This window comes from Aquarana catesbeiana, linkage group LG12 (assembly GCF_042186555.1).
Source record: "Aquarana catesbeiana isolate 2022-GZ linkage group LG12, ASM4218655v1, whole genome shotgun sequence".
Taxonomy (NCBI): Eukaryota; Metazoa; Chordata; class Amphibia; order Anura; family Ranidae; genus Aquarana; species Aquarana catesbeiana.
Window position 1 is genome coordinate 117,337,448 of NC_133335.1, and position 23,164 is coordinate 117,360,611.

The 23,164-nt window shown below is 44.6% G+C and overlaps 1 long non-coding RNA gene across 1 annotated transcript in view; it reads right to left on the reverse strand.

The window, feature by feature from the left end:
* Positions 1-23,164, reverse strand: part of LOC141114543 (uncharacterized) — a 57,854-nt gene that overhangs the window by 16,654 nt on the left and 18,036 nt on the right. The window contains exon 3 of the long non-coding RNA XR_012236924.1: positions 17,657-17,802. This is a non-coding gene — a long non-coding RNA (uncharacterized lncRNA). The remainder of the gene's footprint in view (positions 1-17,656; positions 17,803-23,164) is intronic.

Below are 23,164 nucleotides of genomic sequence, written 5' to 3' on the forward strand. Positions count from 1 at the left end.
AAAAAAAAAAACCACCCGTTCTCCCCTGCTCTTGCGCAAAGGCGAACGCAAGCGTCGGTCTGGCGTCAAATGTAAACACAAATTGCACCATGCATGTGAGGTATCACTGCGAAGATCGTCTTTTTTATTTCATCAAACATTTAACATTTGGGCAATATAGTGTGTTTTAGTGCATTAAAAATTTAAAAAAGTGTGTTTTTTCCCCCAAAAAAGCGTTTGAAAAATCGCTGCGCAAATACTGTGTGAAAAAGAAAAATAATTGCAACACCCACCATTTTAATCTTTAGGGCCTTTGCTTTAAAAAAAATATATAATGTTTGGGGGGTTCAAAGTAATTTTCTTGCAAAAAAAAAAAATTTCATGTAAACAAAAAAAGTGTCAGAAAGGGCTTAGACCAGGCCCAGACTGGGACAAAAAATAGGCCCTGCATTCTAAGCTGAGCAGCCCATTTTTTTTAAAAACCAAAATTACAAATAATGACAACCAATAGTAATGGCATTACAAATAATAGCAAATCTAAACAGGAGATGACCAGAGACTGCAGATCTAATACACGAGATGACCAGAGACTGCGGATCTAATACACGAGATGACCAGAGACTGCGGATCTAATACACGAGATGACCAGAGACTGCGGATCTAATACACGAGATGACCAGAGACTGCGGATCTAATACACGAGATGACCAGAGACTGCGGATCTAATACACGAGATGACCAGAGACTGCGGATCTAGTACAGGAGATGACCAGAGACTGCGGATCTAATACATGAGATGACCAGAGACTGCGGATCTAATACATGAGATGACCAGAGACTGCGGATCTAATACAGTAGATGACCAGAGACTGCGGATCTAATACAGGAGATGACCAGAGACTGCGGATCTAGAACAGGAGATGACCAGAGACTGCGGATCTAGTACAGGAGATGACCAGAGACTGCGGATCTAATAAATGAGATGACCAGAGACTGCGGATCTAATAAATGAGATGACCAGATACTGCAGATCTAATACATGAGATGACCAGAGACTGCGGATCTAATACAGGAGATGACCAGAGACTGCGGATCTAATACAGGAGATGACCAGAGACTACGGATCTAATACAGGAGATGACCAGAGACTGCGGATCTAATACAGGAGATGACCAGAGACTGCGGATCTAGTGCAGGAGATGACCAGAGACTGCGGATCTAATACAGGAGATGACCAGAGACTACGGATCTAATACAGGAGATGACCAGAGACTGCGGATCTAATACAGGAGATGACCAGAGACTGCGGATCTAGTGCAGGAGATGACCAGAGACCAGAGTACAGGAGGTGATAAACTAAGTAACCATTTTAAATTTTTTTTTATCTATATAACCAAAAGGTGTCAGGAAGTTGGACTGCATTGCCGGTTTGAAATCTGAACTCGCATGATTTTAAACCGGCAATGCAGTCCGACTTCGGGGGGCGATTTGACAGACATCTATGCGGGTCCATACACAGATATCTATTCAAATCGCCCCCAGGATCGGCAAAAGTAGTACAGGAACTACTTTTGAGAATCGGTGCAGCGTACTATTGCCGGAAATACCCGCCGATTTGGCATGCGATTTGACATGTCAAATTGCATGCCATATCGGCCCAATATGAATGTGGGCTCAATGCAGGAGACCTTTTGGGCACAAGAACTGTTCCTCTCTCACACAATGTTTGACTGATGCCAGGCCCATCACTTTGAACCCTTTCACACTGAGGTGCGTTTCAGGCGTTTTAGCGCAAAAAATTGTGCCTGAAAAGTGCCTCTCAAGCCTCCCCAGTGTGCAGCACCGGTAAAATGCCACTAAAACGAGCGGTGCTTTAACGCTACCACAGAGCGGTCTAGGTGTGAAAGGGGTCCTTCAACCTTTGTTTAGCATCACTCAAATTGCGTAAGACCCCTTTCATACTGAGGCGCTTTACAGGTGTTTTTGCGCTACAAAAAGCACTTGTAAACTGCCTCTTCTGTGCTTTCATGCTGGAGCGGTGCGCTTGCAGTCCTGCAAGCAGCATCTTTGGGGCGGTGTGGGAGTTGTGTATACACCGCTCCTCCGCCGCCCCGCCCATTAAAATGAATGGGTACTGCTTTCAAAGCGAATTAAAAGCGCTTTGAAAGCAACGCTAAGTGGGTGCTTTTAACCCCTTTTGGGGGGTTAAAAGCGCCTGCTAGCAGCGCCAAAGCGCTGCTATAACAGCAGTAAACGCCCGCACCGCCCCAGTGTGAAAGGGGTTTCTGAGAGAGACTGACCACTTTTATAAGATACAAAAAAAAACAAAAAAAAAAAAAAACACGCTGACAGGCATGATAAAAAAAAAAAAAAAAAAAAAAAAAAAAAGGCATTATTGGCCAAGATACAAAAAAAAAGAAAAAAACAAAAAACAAAAAAGACATATTTGCAGGCTGGCATAGTGTCTGTCACTTACCTTACCTTTCTAGCAGTCCCAGGTCCTTTTACGACACACCAGGCAGAGGAGGTCTCATCCAGCTCCTCCCTCTTCACGGTCACATGACCTGTCCTACCTCTTCATTTCCTCCTAAGCGCAATAGAAGGCTGACTGTACGGCCGCGGAGGTGGCCGTGGTATTCCCATACTCGGGAGAAGCAGCAGAATGTATTTTGGGGTGCAATTCCATATATGCCCATGGCATGTTTGAGCAATATATCATTTAGTGACAACTTTGTTCCAAAAAAAAAAAAATTGTCATTTACCCGCAACTTGTGGCAAAATATAAAACATTCCATGGACTCAACATGCCTCTCAGCAAATAGCTTGGGGTGTCTACTTCCCATATAACCATGGCATGTGTGAGCAATATATCATTTAGTGACAACTGTTGTAAAATATTTTTTTTTTTTTTTGTCATTATTCAAATCACATGGGACAAAAAAATGAAATATTCAATGGGCTCAACATACCTCTCAGCAATTCCCTTGGGGTGTCTACTTTCCAAAATTGGGTCATTGGGGGGGGGGTTTGTACTGCCCTGCCATTTTAGCACCTCAAGAAATGAGATAGGCAGTCATAAACTAAAAGTTGTGTAAAAGAAAATGTACCCTAGTTTGTAGACGCTATAACTCCAAGGCAAAGGGAGCCCAGACCTGCTGCTGAGCAGAACCTAGCAGCAATCTGTAGGCGATCTCCAGCTTCCCATCCTGATTGGCTAGAAACTCCAAATATTCCAGTGCCCAGGGAACTTTGAGATATTCAGCATCTGTTATCTGTATTCCAAGATTTTCTCCAAATCGCTCCCAAAGTCAGCGTCCTTGGACAGACTCTCTAAATAACAGCCCCAGGCCACCATAGCCAAAGCCTTCTGCTGGGATGTCATCCGCTGTCCACGGGCACACTTGGGCTACATACCAGGGGAGGGCTCTGTAGCTCTAGTCCAACCGCATCTCTGTCTGGACCAGCCTGGTTAACTTTCCATTCTTTGTGTGGTTGTTTCCTCAAAACCACCATTTGCACTTTGTAGTGCGATTAGTACCTTTCCTGGAAGGACAGAATTTTTCCCTGGTGTTTCTGCTCACGGGCTAGCGCTTACTTCCAGAGTTCCCAGCGGACAGAATTATATCATCCTAGCAGGACCTGCTCTGATACTGGTCCTCTGTGCTGTATCCGCATCTCTCGCAACCTCCTTCCGAATTCCTCTTCCATGGCGGCTGGTATCTGTACCTCATCTCTACTGCTATCCAGACCTTGGATCCAGGTGGAGGTTTGGATGTCCCAGACTGCAGGAAGAATCCCACCCCTGCCACCAATGTGATGGAACGTCCCACACTCCACTTGACAAAATATATGCACCACAGGAGGACATCCCCCCTCCTGATCATATTACCCTAACAATACAAACTGGCAGAGACCATCATGGTCTTTTTAATAATGTCCTTTTACAGAACATCTTCCTAAATGCTTGTAGCTCCCTCAAATGACAGGGCCCATAGTCAGCAGGCAAGTAGCTAGCATTTAGTCCCCTCCAAAAGCCTCTGTCCCAGGTGAGTCTATCACAGTGATATACATATAGCGATTATTTCTAGAATATTTAGTGACAGGGCGATAAAATCAATTTGGAGGTCTGACCATGGCATTAACATTCCTCTTTTCTAAAGAGGTGCGTGGTGAGTGGGCGCAGTGGGTTGGAAATGGGGACATATTAAAAGCATCCTTGAAAGTAAGTCTGCACGTTCCTAAGCATGTGCAGCCAGTAGGCATAATCTTGTAGGACCTCATGTGATTTTCTCACCCCGATGACCAGATGTAGAGGCATCGTGAGCATGCTGTCACATGAGACCTCAAAATTTGAGGGTAACAACCCACTGTGGGATCCCATTTTTGGATATTTTGAGTAATAAACCATCCTGTAGTGCGAACTGGGATTTGGACTTCATTAAAATCCTCAAATCCCCCTTGCCTACACAATCCTCTTTAGTGATGGGATCCTTGCCTGGATCCTCCATAAGTTTATAGAATAAACCCATGGTGGAATCCTTCTATTGAGCAGTAATCAGGTCCCCACTGGGAGAATCCTGGACTTCACTGTGATACCTGGGGCTCTTCTTGGGCCTTAGCGTGCCATTTAGTTATGGCCTCTATTTGGACTGTACCCATAAGTGGTCAATGTCTAGGAATTCCCTCTTAACTGCCCGTTCTTTGGCTAAGGAATCTGCTAAATCATTGTCCTCTTTTTCTTCTCCTTGCATTTTGGAGTGACCCTTGGTCTTTTACCAAAAGGTAGCAGTATAGTCAGTGTTTATCTGGCACTCCAGATGGAGTAATCCTTAGGGGTATAGTCTGTGGCTGTAATAGCTGGATGGTGATGTATCCATAGAAAGGGGTATTAAGGGTTAAAAAGGAAGGCAGGCATCCTTCAGAGTGTGTCCAGAACTCTGCAAGACATGTAAGGAAAAAACAGGGAGGGGGAGGTGCCGACCTGAGTGTAGTATTAAAATTATGACTTTAATAGGATAGGATTAAAAACACTTACAAGATGATAGAAGATGCATGCTTGTCAAAGTAAGGTGCAGCCCTGGCATTCCACATGGCTCTGTGGGTCCCACCGCTGTTCTGGATAGCTGGAAAGGATTGAGCAGCTGGCTGGAATGGATCAGTGTTTCTCCAGGGGCAAAGGAACCAAGCAGCTCCACACAGACCAGCATGGACTGTGAAACAGGAAATTATGTCACCGATTGGACCTTGGCAGGGCTGGAATCTTGTCAATCAGGGCTGCAGTGACGAAAGGCTAAGCGCTCAGGGCTGACTGCTCCTTCTATTGGCCTGCTGCTCTCTAGAGGAGGACAGCTATATATAATCACATTGGAGAGCATGTGGGTGTGGCCATGGAACTGGAACTTTCAGCAGACCAATCAGTAAACAATAAATTATAGCAAGGGGCAAGGTGAAGCAGGGGTTAAGTATCGGATTGACAAAATTATATTATATTAGAATATATATATATATATATATATAAAAAAAAAAAAAAAAAAAAAAAAAATTATATAACATTTATAAATAGAAAAAAAAAAAAAAAAAAAAAAAAAGATACATATGGAAATATTTGAAGCATAGTTCTCTTCTATATGTATAGAGGCCTGTTGAAGAGGTTGATGATGTATGAAGGGCCAAGTAAGTACAATAGAAAAAAAGGGGGGCTAGTATGCATGTAAACATGAAGAGGTTATGGAAGGAGAACAGGCTGTAGTGTAAAGAATTAATAATAATAATAATGAACAGTAAACATAAAGTTGGTGCTGTGTTCACCCTAGTTGGTATACAAGGGATGTATATGTGTGTGTGTGTCCCCTCATGGTGTGGCTACCAAGTGGGGTGCACCTAATGATGGATCATGCAACATGCCTGCACATACACATATAGGGGGGGGGAGGCAGGGGTAAGGGGAAGGGAGGAAGGAGGGTGGGGGGAGGAGAAACAAACCAGAAATGGGCATGTAATCTGTTATAACAAGGTGTATGTGTCTAACTCCTCGTTGAGTCCCCCTGGCGAGAGGGAATATATCCAGAAAGTCTCCCGCTGGCAGAGTTGTTTGAAACTCTCCGCAGCAGGCAAACCTCCAGAGATGGCCTCTATGACCCACACCTTCAGGCCTTCGGTGGACTTTTGATGTTAAGTCAAAAAATGTCTTTGCACACTGTGCTCATCACTTCCCTGTTCGATGAACCGCCTGTGCTTGCCAAACCGTTGGCGGAGAGGACGGATGGTTCTGCCAACAGGACAGGTCAGACAGTATACTACATGATCACTGGAGCAATTGTGAAACTCTTTTATAGGGCAAGTTTTTCCTTTTGTAGAGAAGCTTTTTTGTCCATGCTGGAAAAATTTACACATCATGCATCATTTTTTCTTGCATTGAAACATGCCCACTAGTGGGATCAGGGGGGTGTAGGTGGTGGGACCTGGCTTGAGTTTGCCCCAGATGGAAGAACAATATCCCCAAGAGTCAGTTCCACAGGATCCGTTGCAATTGTACCATGAGACAATGAGTCTTACCAGACCCAAGGCCAACTCTTAACCCAAAAATTTCTGGACAAGGGATACCCCCCAGCTCTCAGATGATGCTTTCCATCAGTATCAGGCTAAACCAACACCTAAACCCAACACACCAGAAGGGCTCCAGCCAACAAGGTTTACCACCCAGTTCCATGACTGCTACAGACAAATGGAAAAAAATCTTCATCAAGAACTGGCCCATCCTGCTGGAAGATCCTTTTTTGGGTTCCACCCTAACATCCAAACCCAAAGTTTCCTACCGCAAGGCCAAAAATATCAAGAGCTGAAATGCGCCAAGTAATATCCACAAACCCAAGCCAGGTCCCACTACTTACATCCCCCTGATCCCACTAGTGGGCATGTTTCAATGCAAGAAAAAAATTATGCATGATGTGTAAATTTGTCCAGCATGGACAAAAAAGCTTCTCTACAAAAGGAAAAACTTACCCTATAAAAGTTTCACAATTGCTCCAGTGATCATGTAGTATACTGTCTGACCTGTCCGTGTGGCCTCCTATATATTGGCAGAACCATCCATCCCCTCTGCCAATGGTTTGGCAAGCACAGGGGGTTCATCCAACAGGGATGTGATGAGCACAGTGTGCCAAGACATTTTTTGACTGAACATCAAAAGTTCACCGAAGGCCTGAAGGTGTGGGTCATAGAGGCCATCTCCGGAGGTTTGCCTGTTGCGGAGCGTTTCAAACAACTTTGCCAGCGGGAGACTTTCTGGATATATTCCCTCTCGCCAGGGGGACTCAATGAGGCGTTAGACGCATACACATTGTTATAACAGATCACATGCCCATTTCTGGTTTGTTCCCCCCCCCCCCCCCCCGCTTCCTCCCATCCCCGTGTCTCTCCCCCCAAAAACCGGTCTGTCTCTGCTCTACCGGTCGGGAGTGGTATAATATATATATATATATATATATATATATATATATATAGATATATATATATATATGTGTGTGTGTGTGTGTGTGTGTGTGTGTGTGTGTGTGTGTGTGTGTGTGGGTGTGGGTGTGTGCATATATGCATGATCCATCATTAGGTGCACCCCACTTGGTATCCACACCATGAGGGGACACACACATATACATTCCTTGTATACCAACTAGGGGGAACACAGCACCAACATTATTACTGTTCATGCACTACAGCCTGTTCACCTTCCATAAACTCTTCATGTTTACATACATACTAAACCCCCTTTATTACTTGCTTGGCCCTTCATACATCAACCTCTTCAATAGGCTTCTATACATATAGAAGAGAACTATGCTTTAAATATTTCCATGTGTATCATCTTTTGAAAATGTTTTCCCTGTTATATACATATTTAAAAAAAAAAAAAAATTATAATAAACAACAACAACAACAACATGTATAATTTCCACGGCCACACCCACATGCTCTCCATTTGTGTATATATAGCAGTCCTCCTCTAGAGGGCAGCAGGCCAATAGAAGGAGCAGTCAGCCAAGGTCCAATCAGACACCGGTGACATCACTTCCTGTTTCAAAAGTCCTTGCTGGTCTGTGTGGAGCTGCTTGGTTCCTTTGCTCCTGGAGAAACACTGATCCATTCCAGCCAGCTGCTCAATCCTTTCCAGCTATCCGGAACAGCGGTGGGACCCACAGAGCCATGTGGAATGCCAGGACTGCACCTTACTTTGACGAGCATGCATCTTCTATCATCTTGTAAGTGTTTTTAATCTTATCCTATTAAAGTCATCATTTTAATACCACTTTCAGGTCGGCGCCCCCCCCCCCTCCCTGTTTTTACCAAAAGATCTTTAGGCCATGTGATGTTATCAGTTAGTCTATTCTACAGAGTAATTTTCCATGCCTGACTGGTTTGTTGTTACTTTTGAACATGCCATTCCTTTTCCAGCTTGGCAAATACTCTAAAAAACTGTTCTGTACATAAATTGGGATAAGCGGCAATGGTAAACTCTTTGACGTTGTATTCTACTGATGGCAGTTGTGACAGGTACACTGACAGGCTGCGCTGATGGCGGGTACACTGACAAGCTATGCTGATGGCAGCTGTGACAGGTAAACTGATAGGCTGCACTGATACCTGCTATGACAGGTACACTTTATTCCAGGGCAGTCAGTGCAGTGTTGTGCACAGTAAGGCCTCTTGCACACTTGTCAGGGATGCTATACACAGACATCCAATACAGGTGAGATTTGATCGTTGGGCTGCACCAAGGAATTAGGAACAAACGAGTAAGTGAAAAAAATTCAAGTTAGACTTACCGGTAACTTGTTTTCCTTGAGTCTTTCAGGACAGCACTTGAGAGAGTGACTCCTCCCCTTGCCAACAGGAAACACCTCTTCCACCAAACTTTAAAAGGAGGCTCCTTTCCACACATTGTCAGTAGTAGTAGAGAACCTCCGGCCCCAAACTGGAACACATAATCGAGATATGATTAGTCAGTATATATATATGTAAAAACAATAGGGCGGGATGCTGCTGTCCTGAAAGACTCAAGGAAAACAAGTTACCGGTAAGTCTAACTTGAATTTTCCCTTATCGTCTTTCAGGACAGCACTTGAGAGGATAATAGAGACTTACCCCCCTAGGGAGGGACCACAGCCTGCAGAACCTTTCTGCCAAAAGCCTGATCACCTGCTGATAGGAGATCCAGTCTGTAATGACGGACAAACGTTAAGTAGCTTGACCACGTAGCCGCCTTACAAATCTGATCTGGGGTGGCACCAGCTCTTTCTGCCCATGTAGTGGCCTGCGCTCTTGTTGAAGGAGCCCTAATTCCCAGCGGGGAAGATAAACCCATTTGAGAATAGGCTACAGAAATAGCTGTCTTAAGCCATCTAGCCAATGATGCTTTTGATGCTTGTTGGCCTTTCTTGTTTCCAGAAAAAAGAACAAATAATGAATCTGAAACTCTAAACCCTCCTGTTACTTCAAAAATACTGTAATAGGATACGTCTTACGTCTAAATTGTGAAACTGCTCTTCCTTTGCACTCGAAGGGTTAGCAGAAAAGGTTGGTAGAGTAATCTCTTGAGACCTGTTACTAAAGCTTGCCACTTTTGGCAAAAACCCCGGATCTACTTTAAGGACAACTCTATCAGGAAAAACTGACAAAAAAGGCTCTTTTACTGATAGGGCGTGCAGTTCACTAATTCTTCTTGCTGAAGTAATTGCGACCAGAAAAATAGTCTTCAAAGTTAAATTCTTTAGGGATATGGCCTGTAAAGGCTCAAATGGTTCTTTTGCCAGAGCCTGCAGAACCACCGAGAGATCCCAATTTGGGAAATACTTCACCGGTACCGGTCTCGACCTGGAAAGTGCTTTGAAAAATCTCATGATCAGAGTTTCTGAAGATAAGGATCTCTCCAGATAAACTCCCAAGGCAGCCACCTGCACCTTAAGAGTGCTGACCGCCAGATTCTTGTCTGCACCTTTTTGCAAAAATTCCAGCACTGAAACTAGGTCTTTAACCCCCCTATGTTTGGAATGACAGAAAGAAACATAGACTTTCCATACTTTGGCGTAAATATCCCTGGTTACCTTTTTCCTACTGGAAAGCAACGTAGCAGTTAAACGTTCTGAAAAGCCTTTGCTTCTCATTAATTGCTCCTCAGATACCAGGCAGTGAGCTTTAACCTGTCTACCTCTGGATGAAGCACTGGCCCCTGAATCAACAGATCCTGACTGAGCGGGAGATGCCAACATGGTTTGATTGCCAACTGCAGAATCGTGGAAAACCAAGCTCTCTTTGGCCAATATGTAGTAATCAAAATGATTGATACTCTCTCTTTCAGTATTTTCCTCAACACTAGAGGGATTAATCGAAATGGAGGAAAAGCATACCCTAGGTGAAAATCCCACGGATGTGCCAGAGCATCTATCCCCTGAGAGCAAATGTCTCTCTGAAGGGAGAAAAAATTCGGGAGCTGCGTGTTTTGTTTTGAAGCAAACAGATCTACCTGCGGAAGGCCCCAAACACTGGTGATTAATGCAAACACCTTCCTGTTCAGACTCCACTCTGATTCCTGAACTTTTTGTCGGCTCAGATAATCCGCTACTTCGTTCAATGTGCCTTTTAGATGGACTGCGGATAGAGATAGTAAGTGGTTCTCCGCCCACTCCAGAATCTCTACTGACAGTAAGTGAAGGGCCCTGCTTCTTGTGCCTCCCTGTTTGTTCAGGTAGGCTATGGCCGTGCCATTGTCCGACAAAATCTGGACATGGCAACCTATGAGGTTTTGAGAGAAGAAAGCTAATGCTAGGGCAACTGCCTTCAGCTCTCTCCAATTTGAGGATCTTTGGGCCTCGAACTGGGACCATGTTCCCTGCGCTAAGGCTTGACCCATGTGGGCCCCCCATCCCTGCAAACTGGCGTCTGTTGTGACCACTTTCCCGGTCGGAAAAGACCAAAGGAGACCTCTTTGCAGTACCACCTGACTTTTCCACCACCAAAGTGAACGTTTGACTCTGGTGGGAATCTTTACTTTTGTATCCAAACTCTCCGTCCTGTGGTTCCATGTCCTTAGAAGGAACCTCTGGAGGGTCCTGAAATGCAGCCTTGCCCATTGGATGGCTGGCATTGAAGAGGTTAATGTCCCCAGAGCCGACATAACCTTTCGGACTGAAATCAGTTGATTTGTTTGTAGTGCCGTTATTACCCTTTGGACCTTGATCTTTTTCTCTTCTGGGAGAAAAATCTTTTGCTCCACTGAATCTATCAAATAACCCAGAAACAGTACTTGCTGAGCTGGGATGAAATTTGATTTTTGAACATTCACTATCCACCCTAGTGACTCCAAATGACTGCGGGATTTGTTCAAATCCTCCTGCAACTTTTCCCTGGATGGGGCAAAAAAGAGGAGGTCGTCCAGATATGGAATTACCGCAATCCCCTGGAGTCGAAGAGGGGCGAGAGCTTCCGCCATTATCTTCGTAAAAATACGAGGAGCTGACAGGCCGAAGGGAAGGGCCCTGCACTGAAGATGTATAATCTCCTTGCCCATATTCACCGCAAACCTCAGGAACTTCTGGGACTGAGGTGCTACAGGAATATGAAGATAAGCATCCCTCAGATCGATTGATGCCATAAAACAATCTTTTGTCAGAATGTTTCTGACCGTGAAAATTGAGTCCATACAAAACTTTTTGTATAGGACTGACTTGTTCAGGGGTTTTAGGTTGAGGATAAGACGGAAGTTTCCGGATGGTTTTCTTATCAGAAAGATGTGTGAATAGAAACCCTGACCCTGTTCTTCTGGGGATACTGGTATCACTACCCTCTGGTGCCTCAGATCCTTTAAAAGGTTCTTCATGGCCAGAGCCTTTGTTAGATCCCTTGGTAGGTTTGTTACAAAGAATCTTTCTGGCGGGCGATCCGAAAACTCTATCCTGTAACCTTGGGACAGCATGTCCAAAATATATAGACTTTCTGTCATGCTGGCCCAAAGGGGAAGGAAACTTTGAAGCCTTCCCCCCACTGGTACGCACAAGTCATTGTGCTTTACCGGAGGCTGCAGGAGGATGGAAAAGGACATTTCCTTTGCCTTTACCCTTCTGCGATGCCCAATTTTTTCTTTTCTCCTGGGGTTTGGTTTGTTCTTGAGCCCTTTGGGAACGAAAAAAACGTTTAACTGGCTGCTTTTTCTTTTTGATGGGAAAAGACTTCTTTTTATCAGCAGTTCTATCTAGAACCGCATCTAAATCAGGTCCAAAAAGCAAGTCACCCAGGAACGGTATCCCACACAGCTTGTTTTTGGATGCCGCGTCCCCCGGCCAAGTTTTCAACCACAGAGCCCTTCTGGTTGAGTTGGCTAGGGCAGCAGATCTAGCTGTCATTTTAATTGATTCCGCTGAAGCATCAGATATAAATGCGACAGCGGCAGACAGAGTTGAAAATGAATCCAAAATTTCTTGTTTTGGTGAGTCTACTGAGATATGGGCCTTAAGTTGCTCTAACCAGAACTCCATATTTCTGGATACCACTGTAGTTGCCATAGTAGGTTTAAGATTTCCCATGATGGATTGCCAAGCCCTCTTTAGTAGCTGGTCCATCCTTTTATCCATGGGATCTCTCAACACCCCCATGTCCTCGAATGCCAAATCTGTAGACCTCGAGACCTGGGAAAACGCGGCATCTAGTTTGGGGTTTTTGTTCCAAACCGCCGCTGGATCTTCATCAAAAGGGAAACGCCTTTTTAAGGCTTTGGGAAAGAAAGGCTTTCTCTCTGGCTCTGCCCACTCTTTCTTAATAGCTTCAGAAATAACAGAGTGTACTGGGAAATTGCGATTTTTGTGCTCGCTAAGCCCTGCATACATTTTATCATGCAGAGATAACTCCTTTCTTTCCTCCTCCAGACCCAGTGTGGTATAGATTGCTTTTAACAGGCCATCTACCTGTTCTAAAGACAATTTAAATCTTGAAGGTAAATTTTCTCCTTCCTCACCCTCATCAGAATCCTCAGATTGAGAGGGGGAATGTCCCTCTGGGGTAGGAGATGCCTCAGTCTCCATCGCCGGGACTATAAGTGAGCCTTGGGAGGACTGTGAGGTAGTAGGCTGACTCAGGGATGGGTTTGCTAGGGAAGAGCGAAATGATTGAATAGTCGCATCAAGTTCCTTTTTAACCGATGCAATCAAGTCGCTGCAAGCGGAAGAAGCTTCTTCTTTAACTAGCAAATCAATACAAGCTTGACATAACGTCTTCTTCCATCCTTCAGGTAGCTTGGATTTACATGAAGGACATTTTCTTTTTGCCACTGGATCAGAGCTCTTGGCCTGCCATGAGACAAAAGAAGAAACCATCCCAGTGAGACAACCTGTCCTATACCCAAGGATGCTCACCACAGGTGCACAGTAAGAGCTAACTGCTTTATGTGCCCAGACAGGCCCCTGCCACGGGGGGGGGGGGGGGAGGAGAGAGAGAGAGAGAGAGAGAGAGAGAGAGAGAGAGAGAGAGAGAGAGAGAGAGAGAGAGAGAGAGAGAGAGAGAGAGAGAGAGAGAGAGAGAGAGAGAGAGAGAGAGAGAGAGAGAGAGAGAGAGAGAGAGAGAGAGAGAGAGAGAGAGAGAGAGAGAGAGAGAGAGAGAGAGAGAGAGAGAGAGAGAGAGAGAGAGAGAGAGAGAGAGACCCCACAGTACAAGGAAGACAGTATACAACTGCACCTTACCTGGGCCTTGCTGGTGCCTGTCCCACTCGCTGCCGCCATCGATTCCATCGAGGAGCGCTTGCTGTGTTTGTGTGGCTAAACGCCGGTTCCGGACTCCAATAGCGCCAGTGCGCTGGACCAGAACCGCTAAATAAGCACCAGCCCCGTTCCTCCCCTTTCCCTCTGCGATTTCCGGCGGAAATGACGCCGCACGCCTGTTCCGTGGGCGCCGCCCCCTCCGGATGCCTCACTTCCGGCGGATGGAGCCCCGCTGCCATCCCCAAGATGGCGGCGGTGCAATAAGCAACAGGCGGTGGACCTGAGAAAAAAATATAGTAAACGGCCACCGCCTGTCTTGCCGCCGCCTAGGAGCGATGCCCACGACAGTCGGACTCACCCTGAGCCCATATGAAGAGGGAGAGGGAGCCCAGCCAGCAGCACTTCACCTCAGCTGTGGAATGGGAGGAACAGCTCTCATGAGGTAAAAAAGTGTTTGATGGAAATCCAGGAAACCTGAGCTCCCAGGACAGCACCTGAGAGCCCTGACTTCCCACGAAGTGTTCCCTCCGGAGGAAACACAAAAACTGACAATGTGGAAAGGAGCCTCCTTTTAAAGTTTGGTGGAAGAGGTGTTTCCTGTTGGCAAGGGGAGGAGTCACTCTCTCAAGTGCAGTCCTGAAAGACGATAAGGGAAAAGTAAGTTTATTTCAGATAAAGACACATGTGTAAACCAAACAGCAAACCATAAACAAGTAATAAGTGCAAGACACAGCAAAACCCCAAAACACCTAACTAATATTTATATGTTCATAAGCACAGGAAACAAACATAAATAACCCAGGCAGGGACAATAGCAAAAGGGGAACAGAAGCCAGGTATGAGGAAACAGACTGGAATGGGAGCAGGTACAGGGAACATGTCTCAAGGACAGGGTACATGGAACGGAATCCAGGACAAAAGCAGGAACAAAGCAGGTTCAGGCAGGGACAAGGCTAGCAGATAGAATTCTGAAGCATTTGAGCCTTGGTTAGGGCAGGCTTATATAGTCCAGCAAACCCCAACAGGTGTGCTTGATAGCTGGTTAGTAGTCTTGGCAGGGAGACACTCGCTGGTGGCCACCAGAATTACACCCTTTGGTGCTGAGAGTAACAGTGCCACCAGCAGGTGAAACCAGTAATGACACCGTTCCTGACAGTTCCCCCCCCCCTTAAGGAGTGGCCTCCGGATGCTCCATTCAGCCCATGGTTCGACAGTCCGAGTGGGTGCGGAAAAAAAAATTTCCCTACTGAGTCTGCGGACTTCTTCGCACTTCTAAGGCCAGAGTCCTTTAGTTCACTGGGGGACGTGCCACCAGAGTCTGAAAATAGGATATGCACCCCACCACCAGGGTCAGAAAGTTTGGATCCGGAAATTAAAATTAGCAAGGCAACAGGCAAGAACCCATCGGAGGCGGACCACACAGAGGCATTACATTCAGGCTGGGCGAGAAGCAGGATTGAAATGGTGGCAAGATGGGCATCAGTCAGGAAAACATCAGCAGCAAGCTGGGCATCAGGAACAGGTTTAGCAGGCACCATGTCATCAGGCTGGGCAAAGGCCACTAGGTCATCTGGCTGGGCAGCAGGCACTAGAACATTAGACTGAACAGCGGGTGATGGAACAGGCTGGGTAGCGGCAGCAGCGAGCTGGGTGTCAGGAACTGATTCAGAAAGCACTGTATCAGCAGGCTGGGTAACTGGCACTTCAGGCTGGAGGACGGGCACTGGAATGGCAGACTGGAGTGGATCAGCTGGTGTGGAGGCAGGATTGGATACTGGTAGGATGGTATGGTTTGGGAAAAACTTCTGCTTCTTGTTGGTTTTAGCCACTGTATGTATATGGATACAGGGCTGTAGGTAGTGGATGCAGCTGGTAGAAGCGAAGAGTGGAAGGATGGTAAAACAGAGAGAACAGTTTTTGAGGGGAGATTTAGTGGAGCTGATGGAGGCAGCCGAAGAAGAAGCAGAAGGGTTAAAGACAGGGTAGGTGCAGCAGGAGCAAACAGGGTACAGGTACTTTATTGGTAGCGGGGTGTATTGGGCAGCAACTATGGTTGTTAGGGGTAAAAGAGGAAGACATCCCAGCAGGCTGGTATCTAGCCACAGAAATAGGTGGTTGGGAGCTGACAGAGGATGAGTACAACAAACTTGACCAGGCCTGTAATAACGATTGCACAAAATCAGGTTTGCACACTGCTCGTTTGACCAGAGACTGCACTGAATCAATACATTCTGCAAGCACCTGTAGAGGACAAGCGGAGTATTGCTCATTGAGTCATCTTCCAATAGCCAAACCAAAGACTCTACCTGAGCTGCACTAAAAAAGGGTGTATAATCATCAACTCCCCTAGAGGCATCAGACAGGGCCAACTCAGCACAGATCTGGATCAAATGGTTCCTCAACAGTGGTGGCTGGTGCTCAAAATTTTTGGGGGGGGCGCAAACAGACTGAAAAATTCTGAAAAAAAAACATCAATCGCAGCCACTGTGTCATCAAAAACGCAGCCACTGTGTCATCAAAAACGCAGCCACTGTGTCATCAAAAACGCAGCCACTGTGTCATCAAAAACGCAGCCACTGTGTCATCAAAAACGCAGCCACTGTGTCATCAAAAACGCAGCCACTGTGTCATCAAAAACGCAGCCACTGTGTCATCAAAAACGCAGCCACTGTGTCATCAAAAACGCAGCCACTGTGTCATCAAAAACGCAGCCACTGTGTCATCAAAAACGAAGCCACTGTGTCATCAAAACGCATTCACTGCGTCCACTGATCCCAGAAACCATGATTGTCTCCTTAATAGCAGCCAGCATCTCTTTGAGCATCTCTTTGTGCTGTGGGGGGTGGGGTCTAATTTTATATTCAACTCCCCTTCTAGCACAAATTCTCTCTGCTCTCAAAGTGGCCCCTAGCACACACAGCATCCTCTCCCAGCCCCCCAAATCACTGAGTATTCTTCTTTGATACCCTGCCCCCCTTCCCCTGCAAATGTCATATTCAGACCTCAGATCAGCACGTCCTGTGTATGTGTCCATTCTCCTCCCCCTCCCCCTCCCCCTCCGTCTGTGTATAGGAAGGCACTCGGAGGTGTCTTCAGTCCGTGTGTTAGTGAGACAGGAGAGGGGGGGGAATGGGGAAGAGAGGAACAGATACAGATGCAGCTGTGCTGTGCTGGAGCTTACCCTCCTTGCCAGACTGGAACCGTCCCTCATGCTGCTCTCTTACCTTCCTCCTGCAGCTCCACTCGGGCCGAAGAACGGAGCTGCCGACGTCACTTCCGGCTTTAGTCTGTTTCACGAAAGCTGGAAGTGACCTCGAGATTTGAAAAGCAATGCTCCTGCCCATAGAATCACACTGATTCTACGGGCGGAAGCTAATCGGCGTTTTAGATTGCGCCTCAAGGTGGGTTAAAAGCCCGAAAATGAAGTGCCATGTCATTGACGTGGCGCTTCCCATAGTGCACTGCGTTCGCCGGAGCACTTTGTTAAAGGACTTTTTTTTTTGTTGTTCTTAAAGGGGCAGTTTAAAAAAAAAATTTTTTTGAATACAGGGGGGGTGGGGTGGGGGACACGCCCAGGCACCCCCTATGGACGGGCCGCCACTGGTCCTCAAACAGAAAAAACTGCCTCGATCAATAAAAACATGAGCTAGATGGATGTATTCTAACAACTTCTCCTCAGTACGTTCACTTAATGTCTGATAACAAAAATCTTTCATCTGCTGCCAGGAATGATAAACACAGAATATCTTAAAAATGCATCGTTACTAGTTAGTAAGTGCTCAGACCCAATTCCCAGGTGCAACTGATCTTATTGTATGGCTTTAGAATTCTGTCAGGGATGCCATACACAGACATCCAATACAGGTGATCAGAATCATTGGGCTGCACCGAGGAATTAGGAACAAACGAGTAAGTGAAAAAAATCAAGTTAGACTTACCGGTAACTTGTTTTCCAGGAGTCTTTCAGGACAGCACCTTGAGAGAGTGGCTCCACCCACTTGTCAGGAAACACACCTCCACCAATCTTTAAAAGGAGGCTCCTTCCCACTTATCAGTAGTAGTAGTAGAGAACCTCCGGCCCAAGCTGAAACACATAATGAGAATATGGTTAGTCACAGCATAGTAATTTAAAACAATAAGGGCGGGTTGCTGCTGTCCTGAAAGACTCCTGGAAAACAAGTTACCGGCAAGTCTAACTTTTTCCCTTAACGTCTTTCAGGACAGCACCTTGAGAGGATAACAGAGACTTACCCACTAGGGACCCACAGCCTGCAAGACCTTTCTGCCAAAAGCCTGCTCACTTGCTGACAGAAGATCCAGTCTGTAATGACGCACAAACGTTAGGTAACTTGACCACGTAGCCGCCTTACAAATTTGATCTGGGGTGGCACCAACTATTTCTGCCCATGTAGTGGCCTGAGCCCTGGTAGAATGTGCTTTAATTCCCAGCGGGGGAGATAGTCTCGACTGGGAGTAGGCTGCCAAAATAGCAGATTTAAGCCATCTAGCTATTGACCCCCTAGATGCTTGGTGGCCCTTCTTTCCAGAAAAAAGTATAAACAAACAGTCCGAAGACCGAAAGTTTTTTGCTACTTCCAGATAATGTAATAAAGTCCTTCTTACATCCAAATTGTGGAATTTGCCTTCTTTCTCCCCGAAAGGGTTTCAGCAAAAGGTTGGTAGGATGATTTCCTGCGACCTGTTGTGGGCTGACGCTACCTTTGCCAAAAACCCCGGATTGGTTTTGAGTATAATCCTATCTGTGTAGATGGATAAAAAGGGTTTTTTAACCGATAAAGCGTGCAGCTCACAAATCCTTCTTGCTGAGGTTATTACGATAAAAAAAGAAAAGAAAAAACCCTAGTTAGACTTACCGGTAACGGTATTTCTACGAGTCTTTCAGGACAGCACCTGCGGAGAGCGCAGCTCCACCCACTTTTCCCAGGAAACACTGCAGTCAGTTTTCTTTAAAGACCGGACGCTTCCACCATGGCCTCAGTTGTTCATAGAGTAAGTGCCTCCAGCCATGCTGAAATTAGATAAGCAGAACATAGCAATAACACCACATTCTATAATACAATTCGGGCGGGTCATCGGCGCTGTCCTGAAAGACTCGTAGAAATACCATTACCGGTAAGTTTAACTAGGGTTTTTCTCCCTTGGTCTTTCAGGACAGCACCTGGAGATAAGAAAGTACTTACTCTAGGGTGGGACCACAGCCTGCAGGACTTTCCTGCCGAACGATTATTCCGATGCTGATAGCAAGTCCAGTGAAGGGTTAGTGTGTGGGTGTGGCGCTGTCCTAATTCATAGAAATACTTGGTAAATCGTGTGTAGCCAAATCCCATATGTAAAGTCGCATATAAAGTATAGACCAAAATTGTAAATAAAAAATTCAACAAAAATAAAACCAAACATAAAACAGCAAAGTGACCCCCTTTGGAGTGTGTAGGTGTAACGTTGTCCTAGTTTAAAAAATACTTTATAAGTCGTGTGTAGCCAAATCCCACATGTAAAGTCGCATGTAAATTATAAACAAAATATAAACAAAATCGCATATAGCAAATTTAACGGCTAGGTTGGCCCCCTTTAAATTGGGGGAGGGGGAAGGGGAACAAGGGATGAAATAAAAAAATAACTTTAGCCAAAACTATTCCATCCGCATAAAAACCCCATATAGTGATTGATTTAAAAGTCTTTGACAAACGTAACATTGCTGAATAATTACATAGGTTAAATCGTGACTAGTGCTCAGTGCAACTTAAGTGAAAAACTTGACATCTTTGTAAAACAAGGCAGGTATTTGTATTAATCTTGGTGACCAGGTGCTCGTGTCTTGTGATCATGCGGACACTCACCAGCTTCTTTAACCCCTGCGGGGGTAATGCGCAGTCACAGTGTATGCCACTGTGCGGCAATCCACAGGCTGTTTCTGGGTCACGGTGACGTTTTAGGCAGCTTCTTTAACCCCTGCGGGGGTAATGCGCAGTCACAGTGTATGCCACTGTGCGGCAATCTACAGGCTGTTTCTGGGTCACGGTGACATTTTAGGCATAAGAGAAGAAAGAGGAGATTCCATAGCGTAAAACCATAAAACACTCTTTATTGAATGCAGATGACAGAATGGTACTCACATTTAAGCAGTTTATAATTGGCAACCAAATGTCATCAAAACAGGAGAGCGTCAGATTTAAGTTGGTGATCCTCTGGGAGATGATGCAAAAGTGTCAAAATAGGCCACGCCCTATGAGTTTCGTCATAGGGACGTCAACTGGAGCGTGCCCCCTCTGCGTCACCTCCCCTCCTTTTATACTGTGCGATGTACTGCATGCCTGCACACCAGAAACCTCCGGCGGCCATTTTCCCTTAGGTTTTTGCACGGCCATCCTGCATGTGGCTATTGCAGACCGGAGCCATGTGTATAAACCTTTAGTGGAATATCCCTAGTGTTGTAAAAACAGGAAATAGAACAAAGGGAAATCCGTGGCCATTTTGTAAAAGATTTTGCAGACCGAAGCCCAATAGAGCAATTGATAGGTATATGCTATTTTGCAGGCCGAAGTCCGCGGCCATTTTCTTGTAGGTTCTGCAAGATCTATGTAGGCTATAGGTTATTTAACTTGCCTGAGTCCGCGGCCATTTTCTTGTAGAATGTGCGGGTATGTTTGGATTATACGGTGACCCGTACGAAAAAAACTTCTCCGTTCGAGTATGTGTCACTCTGAGCCACAGATTTACTCTGTCAAGATGGAAAATAAACCCGTAAAGAATCATCATAGGCAGGGGCAGTATTAATTACTCGCACAGTATAATTAAGTATACCTGACGAATTATACAGAAATATAAAAAATAAAATTTAAAATACATATACATAGAAATGTTTAATATTTATTGCTCCAAAGTACTAAAAATAAATTGCATGTCACTATATACATGCAATATTGTAAAATAAAAAGTTAAATTAAATATGAAAAAAAATTTATAAAAATTTTTTTAATAAAATTAAAATAAAAAATGATAAAAAGGGGGATAAAATAAGAGGGGTAGGAAGGAGACCGAGGGAAGATGGTGTTTGTGTCATGGAGCCTAAAATTAATGTCATACCTCAGGAACCTTTTTTATTTTTCATGTCAAAAAAGATTAAGCTTACTAATAGTGGTAGTTTACTGGTAGTACTAATAGTTAGTGAGAAAGCAATTTAGGTCGACATCTATATTCATTCCTGATGGTTGTAGTGTGTCTAGCTGGAAAATCCATCTAGTTTCGTTTTGCGACACTTTAAATTTCTTGTTGTCGCCCCTCCAGTGCCCTTTGATTTTATCAATAGCATAAAAAACAAGGCCTGAGGGGTCCCTGTTGTGGTGGTCTCTGAAGTGTCTGGATACACTGTGCTTTTTAAACCCATTTTTTATATTTGTAATGTGTTCTCTGAGCCTTATGTGCAATTTTCTAGTTGTACGCCCCACGTACTGTTGCCGACACGGGCATTCTAATACATAAGTGACGTGTGTATTATTGCACGTGATCAGGTCCCTGATGGTATATTCATTTCCTTTAGATGTCGACCTAAATTTAGTTATTTTTTTACTTGTTTTCTTACTTACTCTACATGGTAAACATTTACCACATTTGTAAAAGCCTCTAAGGTTATTCCCTATTTTAATTTGTTTTGGGGGGTCAAGGGCATTGTGCACTAGTTTGTTCCTAAGGGTTGGGGCCTTCCTGTTAATAAAAATAGGTTTGTTTGGTAATATTGGTTTAAGAATCTGATCTGATTGGAGAATTGGCCAATATTTTTTAATGATTGATTCCATAGTTTTATATTGCCTGTTGTATCCTGTCAGTAAAGCAAAGCCTATATTTCTATTCTTTTCTTGTTTACGTGAATTTTGTGTTCCGTCTATCAGCCCGTTTCTATCCATACTTTTCACTTTTTGTTTCAATAATAGTAGGTCCCTTCTTTTATATCCTTTATCGGTGAACCTGTTGATTAAGACGTCTGCTTGTTCCTCAAAATCAGTGATGCTACTGCAATTTCTGCGTATTCGCATCAATTTCCCTATTGGGATGTTACCTATCCACTTCGGATGATGGCAGCTACTTGTTGGTATGTAGCCGTTTCTATCTGTATTCTTGAAGAACGTTTTTGTATTAAGCTGCCCGTTTTCTTTGTATATCTGGGAGGTTGAGGTCACTTATGTCTTGTTTACTCCAGTTACCAGAGAAAGTTAAACCGTAGATGTTATGGTTAATTTCTTCGAGAAATATTTGTAGTTCTTCTTCTGTGCCTCCCCATACTACAACGATGTCATCTATATATCGTCTATATAGCTTCATATTTGGCCTATTGGTACTATAGATTTGTTCTTCTTCCCATTTGTTAAGGAGCAGGTTGGCTACACTGGGGGCATACTTAGCCCCCATGGCCTCTCCCTTCTCTTGCGTGTAGAAGTCTCCCTTATGCCAGAAGTAGTTATGGCTCATGGCTAACTTTAAACCTTCTAATACGTATTTTATTTGTTCTTCTTTCATATTGGTTTGTTGGTGTAATGGCCATTCTGCTCCGCTAAGGCCATCTGACTGTATGATGTTAATGTATAGGGAGTTGATGTCAATAGTCACAAGTATGTCTTCCTCCTTTGTGTTGAAATTTTTTAACTCTTTAATCAGCTGTTTACTGTCTTTCAGGTAGGATTTCCCTCCGGTTACCAACGGTTGCAAATAGCTGTCCAAATATGCCCCCAGTCTAGAGAATAGGCCATCAATCCCACTTATTATGGGTCTACCTGGGGGGTTAAATTGGTTCTTATGGATTTTTGGGACAGAATATATTACGGGGGTCTTCGCTGCTTCAGGTAATAGAAATTTTGCTTCTTTTATTCAGGATTCCTTTTTTCTCTCCTTTCTGTATATAAGCTTTGAGCTTCTTCTTATATTCTGCCTTCGGGTTGCCCCTTAGCTTTTTTGTATGTGTTAGGAATAGCTAGCAGTTTCTCCATTTCTGATTCATAATCCTTTTTGTTTAGGATAACAAGTCCACCGCCCCTGGTCCGCCGGACGTATGACGATATTTTTCTTTTTTTCTATTTCTTTGATGGTCTTCCAGATTTTTGCTTTTACCTTCTTTGGTTTTAGCTTATTTATATCTTGTTCCACCATCTTTTTAAAAGTTGTAAGGCTTTCATTCTGTTGAGTATTGGGATTGAATACGGAGTTGTTCTTCAACTGCGAGTGCTTATAAATTGGGGCTTCTTTCTCCGTGAGTAATTTATTTTCTCCTTTCATTGCAAAAAATTTCCTTATGTTTAATTTTCTAATGAATTTTTGCAGGTCGATATATGCTTCAAAAGGGTCCAGGCATTTTTCTGGAGCACACTTAAGTCCCAGGTCAAGTGTCTTCATTTCTTCTTCGTTGAAGGTCGCTTCGCTTAAGTTGAAGATACCAC